Source organism: Apium graveolens, chromosome 11 (assembly GCF_009905375.1).
Source record: "Apium graveolens cultivar Ventura chromosome 11, ASM990537v1, whole genome shotgun sequence".
NCBI lineage: Eukaryota > Viridiplantae > Streptophyta > Magnoliopsida > Apiales > Apiaceae > Apium > Apium graveolens.
The window spans coordinates 12,382,902-12,392,095 of record NC_133657.1 but is presented as its reverse complement, the minus strand read 5'-3'; positions in this window follow the sequence as shown (position 1 = coordinate 12,392,095).

Genomic DNA, 9,194 nt, shown 5'->3' with positions numbered 1-9,194 from the left:
GCAAGTTCATAAAGACAAAAAGGCCATGAATATTCTGTTCAATGGTATTGATGGAGATATGTTTGACAATGTCAGTAACTGCAAGAATGCTAAGGAAATTTGGGATCAAATTCAAGTGCTATGTGAGGGAACTGAGCAAGTTATAGAAAATAGGATGCAGATTCTCATACAACTATATGAACATTTTCACTTTGAAGATGGTGAGTCATTGAGTGATATTTTTAGTAGATTTCAAAAACTACTGAATGGTTTAAAGCTATATGGAAGGATCTACCAAACTAAAGATTCAAATCTGAAATTCCTGAAGTCTCTACCAAAAGAATGGAAGCCAATGACAGTCTCTCTCAAAAATTCTCAAGAATATAAAGACTTTACTCTAGAGAGACTGTATGGTATCTTAAAAACCTATGAGCTCGAAATGAAGTAGGATGAGCAGTTAGAAAAAGGAAAAAAGAAGGGTGGATCAGTGGCACTGGTAGCTGAGCAAGAGAGGGTAATAGAGTTGAAGGTTGAAGCTATTAAAGCTGCAACAAACAGTCAAGTTTGTGAAGGAAGATCTGACTTGAGCAAGGGAAAATGACTAATGGCTGAAGATGATGATTGTACCAGACAAGATGAAATGGATGATATTGATGATCATCTGGCCATTCTGTCAAAAAGGTTTGCAAAACTCAAATTCAAGAGAAACTTTTGAGCTACAAAATCCAACAGAAACATGGTTGATAAAGATAAATTTAAATATGGGATGAATGGTCACTTTTCTAATGAATGCAGAAAGCCAAGCTCTTAAAAGAGAAGGTTTGAGCCTGTGAATTATAAAAAGAAATTTTTTGAGTTGAGGAAAAGTCTTTTGTTACTCAACAAAATGACTGGGCAGCTGATGGTAAGGATGCAAATGAAGACATGAATTATATCAACCTAGCTCTAATGGCCAAGTTAGACAAAACATTAGTGAGTTCATCTAGCAATCAGGTAATCACTACAAACCTAACACACCTTTCTAAAGATGAATGTAATGATGCTATAAATGACATGTCTACTAAATTATATCACTTGTGTGTCACACTTAAATCATTCACTAAAGAAAACAATAGAATCCGAGAGAATAATTTGTTTTTGAGTGATAAAAATGCCGTGTTAGAAACTCAGTTTATTGAGTTTGAGAAATTAAAAATAGAGTGTAAGATTTCCAAGCATAAATTAACTGAATCTTTGAAGAAAGAAGAGATTTTGAGAAAGCGGCTTGAACGTGAGCAAGAGGTGATCAAGGCCTGGAAATCATCAAGGGATGTAAGTGCCCAAATTGCCAAGTTCAAGGAATTGAGTCTTCTGTGAAGAAGCCTGGAAAAAGGACAAGAATAAACTAGACCCTGTTCTTGTTGATGGTTTATCAACGGATGTGGAATCAACGAATGATGAAGCTTATCTGTTATAAGCTGAAAATGCCTATTCGTTAAAAGATGAAGAAGCCTATCCGTTGATGTAGAAAAAGACCATTAGCAAAGCAAAGCTAACCAAGCTCAATAAAAAGTATGGTTCAGTGACTAAGAGCAACTCTAAGAGCTTAGATATTTGGAGTCTTAAAGTAAAATATAAGGAATATGGAGAAAAAAACTACTCTAACAGTATCCTAGTGATTCCTTAAATCACTAAGATCTAATAAGATCTTTTTCAAATTCCTTATCTTTAGCTAACATCTCTCCTTTTCTAACTTTTATTTTATAATATATATTTAAAAGAAGTACTTTCTCTTTCATCACTTTGTGTAATAATGATACTTTTTAATGATAAAATATTGTATAAGGAATGAATATAAGGAATGTTTTTAAAGGTGAGAATAGCTATTGATGTCTTAAGTTAGTAAGATCCAATATTTTATATTAAATTTAGGGAATGAACTAAGAAGCTGTTGGAGATGCTCTAAGCACTTTATTTAAGAGTAATCAAGCAAAGCCAAAGATGCAAGCAGAGTGAATGTAGGGCATCCTTCAGTGAAGCAGTTGAGTGATAGATTGGAGAAGATTGAGGTCAAGGAAGATTCAAAAAGGAAAAATAATAGAAATGGTAAAGTAGAGATTAACAAGCACAATAACTACACACCTGATAAGTATGCACCTAGAAAGACATGTGTTAAGTGTAGTAGTGTTAATCATTTATCTACTAATTACAAGACTGTGATACATGCACCCATGTCTGCACCTCCATCTTTGTCTAACATGCCCATATCACCCATGCATGATCTTCCTGTTATGCATGCATAAAATTTATCTGCACATTATGCTAATATGAAATTTACACACAATCCTTATTATGCTGCATTTAAAATGCCCCAAATTCTATTTAGCATGCCTTACAGGAATAACATGTTTGCACAATCTTTGTCATACCATGTTAATTCTAGTATGCCTGATAATTATATAATCAGTCAATTATGTGATAAAGGAAACTCTGTTACTTTCACAACTGAAGCTTGTGTTGTTACCTGCATGAAAAACAACAAAGTGGTCCTTACTGGAGTGAGGAAAGGAAATATGTACCTAGATAATTTCAACTCAACAAATGCAGATTCTATTACTTATCTTTTTAGTAAAGCAAGTCAAGATGAAAGTTGGCTATGGCATAAGAAGCTGTCTCATTTGAACTTCAAGGCCATGACTGAATTGGTCAGGAAAGACCTTTTTAGAGGCATTCCTCAAGTTGAGTTCTCAAAAGATGGACTGTGTGGTGATTGTCAAAAAGGAAAACAAGTAAAAGCATCATTCAAAAGGAATCTTGAATCAACAATTAATGAACCTCTACAACTGTTACACATGGATTTGTTTGGACCAGTCAGTGTATTATCAATCTTAAAGAAGAAGTATTGTCTAGTGATTGTGGATGATTTTCAAAGTTCTCATGGACATAATTTCTTGGATCTAAATATGAAGCTAAGGAAATCATTATCAATCATAAGGCAAGTCAACAATCATCCTGATCTTAAAGTAAGAAGAATTAGGATTGATAATGGAACTGAGTTCAAGAACTCTAGATGAGGTTATTCTGCAAAAAAATGGAATCATGCATAAGTTCTCAGCTGCGAGAACTCCACAACAAAATGGAGTAGTTGAAAGAAAGAATAGATCATTAATTGAATCTTCTAGAGCCATGCTAGAAGAATCAAAGTTACCAACTTAATACTGGGCTGAAGCTGTCAACACTGCATGCTACACTCAGAATATTTCTTTGATTAATCAAGCCAAGTGCATGACTCCTTATCAATTTTTCAAGAATAGGAAGCCAACACTGAACTTTCTTCACGTCTTTGGGTGCAAGTGTTTTATTCTAATGAATCAAACTGATCCACATGAAAAGCTAGATGCCAAAGCTGATGAAGGTATCTTTATTGGATATGCTGTTAGAAAAGCATATAGAGTCTAAAAAATAAGAACCAACATTGTTATGGAATCTGTACATGTTGTGTTTGATGATAAAAATATTGAAGGACTGCAAGATGAAGGTTTCCATAAAAGCCTCAAATTTGATAATGTTGAGATGTATTGTGATGACAGTGATGATGAAAATGATCTAGAAGTGGTGACTAAAGGAGATTCAAACTTGTCATCAAAAGAATCCACAACAATTGATGTATAGAATGATGTATCCGTTGGAAGACAATATACATCATCCGTTGATAGACAAAGTGCATCATCCATTGATAGGAAAAACTCATTATCCATTGACAGATAAAGTGGATCATCCGTTGATAGACATTTAACATCCGTTGATCATACTTCAATAGGCGCTGAAAGCCATTCTAGATCACTGTTTGATAGAACTCGAAACTCAAATCAAAGATTCAGTAACTCATGGGGAGTTTCATCTAGTCAACACTCAGTCACACATCAAGATAATAATGAGGCCTCTTCATCTAAAGGTAATCTACCACCTCAAAGAAAATGGATAAGAGATCACCCATTTGAACTGATCATTGGTGATGCAATATCTAGAGTGTAAATAAGGAAAGTAACTCAAGATGAATGTCTGTATAACAACTTTCTATTACAGGAAAAGCCAAAGAAGGTAGAAAAAGCTTTGATGGATCTTGATTGAGTTTTAGCTATGCAGGAAGAGCTAAAGCAATTTGAAAGAAATAAAGTATGGAAGCCGGTACCCAAACCTAAATGCAAGAATTCTATTGACACCAAATGGGTATTCAGAAACAAGATGGATGAGAATCGCATAGTCATAAGGAATAAAGCTAGCTTGGTTGCTAAGGGATACTGTCAACAAGAAGGAATAGATTTTGATGAAACATTTGCTCCAATTGCAATACTTGAAGCAATCAGAATCTTTCTAGCCTATGCTGCCCATGCCAATTTCAAAGTCTATCAAATTGATGTCAAAAGTGCAATTCTGAATGGAGATTTGGAGGAGGATGTCTATGTCAATCAACCTCCAGGTTTTGAAGACCCCAACTTTCCATATTATGTTTACTATCTTTTGAAAGCACTTTATGGATTAAAGCAAGCACCTAGAGCCTGGTATGATACTTTGTCAAAATTTCTTTTAGAAAATCATTTCACAAGAGGTATTGTTGACAAAAATCTTTTCTTTAGAAATGTTAATGGCTATAGTATACTTGTTCAAATTTATATAGATGATATTATATTTGGATCTAAAAATGATAAACTTTGCTAAAAGTTTGCCAAATTGATACGAAATAAATATAAAATGAGCATGATGGGAGAACTAACTTACTTTCTTGTCTTACAAGTTAAGCAACTTAGTGATGGAATATTCATTAGTCAAACTAAATATATTAATGATCTTTTAAAGAAGTTTGACTTAATGGATTACACATCTACAAAAACTTCCATGACCACTACTACTAAGCTTGAATTAAATACTACTTAAAAGAAAGTGGAAATTTCAAACTATAGAAGCATGGTTGGCTCACTTTTATATTTAACAGCTAATAGCCAGATATAATGTTTGCTACTTATCTTTGTGCTAGATCTCAGGCTGATCCTAGAGAATCTCATTTAGCAGCTATTAAGAGAATTTTCAAATATCTCAATGGCACATCAAAACTTGGCAATTGGTACCCTAAAGATTCTGGTTTTGATCTTGTTAGGTCCAAAAGGTACATACCGAGGGGGGGGGGGGTGAATGTATATTTTTCGTTTTATAAAATTAATTGCAGCATATAATCAAACTATGTGGACGAAATAAACACACACAAATATTTCTGGGTAAATATTCTTTTATTCAAAGTATAAATACCTGGAGGTTTGCTTACAACTTCAAATACCTTGATGCTAGCTTCCGATGTACATCCTTTACTTGCGACCTCAGCACAGACCAAGGAGATTTTTACTTAGGTTCTAGGCAAGGCTTCCGTGCTGGCGACCATAGCTTCCTCTAGGGCACTCTAACTTGCAACTTGGAATACATGGAAAGCTAACTTGCAACCAGAAGCTCCTTGAAGGAGTTACTTGTGACCTTGTGCATGTCTAGGTGCTTTGTACTTTGTCTTTATGCAAGCTAAGTCCTAACTTGCGGCCATGACACCGAGGATGAAGTTTTTCCTTAGATTTTTCTGCTCAACTAGCTAACTTGCGACCCAATTACCAAGTGAAGGCTTACTTGCGACCTCACCCCCTTGTGTGGCTTCTAACTTGTGAACTAGGCCTCCCAATGTAGCAAGGGAACTATTTTTGACTTAGAAAATTAAGTGAGTATGCTAACTGGAGACCATAGGAGATATACATGCACTTAGAATCTTCTTTCTGCTCCTGTTAAATCCCCGAGGCTCGTACCAAGTCAAAATCAGTTCCTGTAAATAAATATTGAACTGTATTACTAGGATATTGATTCTGATATTCAATATACTGATCAAGGTGACTCCTACTACAAGGTAGTGATCACTTTGATTTAGTTTCTGTAGAGCACTACACTCCCAAAGCTGTATAGTCTTCAGGTCTTCTCTCTTGAGTCTTCGTCTGAATCATAAAACATGTATTCTTGAATATCAATCCTCCCTAGACAATCTTCCTAATGATAATACTCAGTTTCCTTTCACGAATCACTGACACTTAGTGCAATGGTCTGGTTCACAGGTGACTAGTTTCGCTCTCGGGCCTTCGTATACCAAATCATTGTCAAGTCTTCTATCAGATATAAACAACTTCACTAAGAATCCTTGAGGTCTTCACGCTGATTCTGATAACTGCTTTGAATGACTCCAACCTTATTATTCCGATGCCTGAACATATTAATGAACTTCATATGGATCACGGTTGGCGTCTTCTTCATTATAGCTACCAAAACCTTTGTGTATATGCCCAATAAACAATAAGTACCGATTCTAGTATAATATAGATTATTTCAAAGTCCTTGTTCTATGTTGAGTTATCCAAACCAGTATTGGTGAGATATACGTACAGCTTCAATCTTGCTCAACAATATCCCCCTATTTGAATGTTACACCTGACAGTCAAATAATAATGGAGAAATAACAGTTTGGAGGATAACTCAGCTAACCATAACAAAAAATCTTCAATCAGCTTTCAACTTTCAATCATGGACTTAAAAATAATACTATCTTATATCTACCGCATCTTCTATACAAATTCAGCTTCAGCAGTGAACATATTCTTCTCTCCCTTATATAAAGTTGCCGATAGATACGTCTTCCAAATAATGTCTTCAATAATCTTCAAATTTTCCAATAAAGCACATAGAAAATATTTTGGAACTCAGAAAATTGAAACCCAATAACCTCTCCCCCTAAGATGAAGAATCCCCTCCTTAGTATAATAAAGTCAGAAACTCCCCTTCTTAGTTTTAAAAAAACTATTGAATATTGATAATCTCTATAATATTTTATATAATCTCTCCTCCTTAGTTGAGTAATCCTTCAAAATGTATCAGAGTGGAATCTTAGGATCAAACAACCAAGTGAAGAGATTATATGTTGTAACCATTTTATACAGTACAAGTGTGTGATTCTGTTTAGTGATCTCACATTGTGTTTCACTCCACTCTACACTCAAGTGTTTGTCACTCAGTCTCACAGTGTGTCACTCACTTAAAGCTCCAAACATCCATGTGAAGCCCCAAAATCTGGGGTCAAGGATCTAGGAGGCCACGCCATCTTGAATACTATATAACACATATCTCGTATCACAATATATATAAATACTCACACTTTTACAACCCCACATTTATCACAAACACACACTTGTAGGTTATTATCTTGGAAACAAATCATTTATTACTAGAGTAAATCAATCCACAAAGTGATAGTTATTATAACCTAAAAATAGTTAAGTCGTACCGGGGAAATAACCTTTAAGTAAGGTCAGTCTGCCGGCCAAATATTTGTTTCTTATTCATTATCTTACATAAGTCATACTTGTAAATAAGCCGGACTAAAAATAACTGAAAACCTATCCAACTTATTCGGTATACCTGTGGTACATCAACAAACATCCTACGGAACAGCTGGCCATTTCCTGGCTATGAGTTTCATGATAGGCATCTTGATTCACTGTTGTGTTATGTCAATTTAAGAAAACAAGTGTGAGCTATAATGCCCAGCATAATAATGTACAGTATAAAATGACTGTATGGTAAACTCAAGTAAAACGTTATATATGATAAATACGTTTTATTCAAAAATAGTTCTCCTTGGTGATACACACCTTCTTTTGAAAATAATTCTTTAGTGGATTTATTATCCTGCAAATACCTTAATGGTAAACCCAGCACCTAGGCTTGGGTTATGGTATTGCATCACAATTCTAATTGGAAGAATAGGATATTCACTGGAGACACCGCATACGATGATCAGTCATAATACGGAAAATTATAACCTTTTCTACTAGTATAAGGATGACACCTTCATATCCCGGTTATCACCCTTGCCGCATTCAGGCTACGTGTCCCATTTTGGGTATACACATACTTCACAAGTTCCTGAGTACACATAATACCTTCGCCTGCGGTACCTTTGGTAGTCTCCCTAGTACACATAGTACTAGAGTCTACCCCTCCCTTGTCCTTTAAAAGAATTCTATCATATCTCGAGAACTCGAACCATATCGAAGTTCCCCCAAGCGTTTTGCTTGTTGATAGAAATAGTTTGTCTTATTAGCGTATATATATATATATATATGTACTTCCAAAATTTTCAGAGGAAGTACTAACGATGTGAGTTGACCGTTGTCAACAGATAATTAAATAAGGGGGAGTTTCTTTTGAAACTATATTCAAAATATTAAGATAAGTTGAAATAACATTCTCCGACGATCTGAAATTAGTGGAATGATTTTCCGAAAATCAGAAAGTATTTTACGTCAGGTTTAATGATTTTTAAATCATAATAAATCATTAAATAAATAAATAAATATTAAATATTAATCATTAAATAATTAAACCTCGAATAATTATACTTTAAAAGAATATTTGAAACAATATTCCTCAACTGATTTATGTTAAGTAATTAAGGTAATCTTTAATAGTACATTGGGTTTGAAATAAATAATCGTTGGAGAATACTTCTCTTATAATAAATGGATAGTTAAATAATACTCATTATTCAAATAAAAAAATATAGCTGAGGGAATATGATCTTTGAAAATCATTTTAATAAAAGTTCGAGGTATTTAATATTTTGTAAGTGGACGTCGAGTCCCTTGAAACGTAACTACTATGGACTTTAATCGTTCTAAAATATCACCGGAATGATACCCGGATTTTTATTTTAAAATCCCCACCGACTCTCGGTCTTATAATTATACGTCACGCTCGTGGCGGCATTAAACATTTTACGACATATACGTATTTTACAACATTGCTACATTATGCGAAAACTCAATTACTTAGCATTATGGCACGCATGGCATTTATGCGCGTGATAATAAAACAATCCTTTCATAACACAACAGTATATGGAGTTGGGTTCGTAAACTTGCCTGGGTATCTCAAGGTGGAGGATGCTCTAGGTTCCGCTCAGAAATCTATAACCACAAATATAAATCATTTCGTTATGTCCCGTTCTAATTTACGGCGACTCGCACTCATATGCTACTTATTATGCACCCTCTCAACTTTTATTACCCTTATTATTTCTTTAAGTACTTATTCATATTATGGTCGCTTCCTTTTTCGAAGTACCTTGTGTCCGTTTTTATTTTCATCGGCGGCTCCGC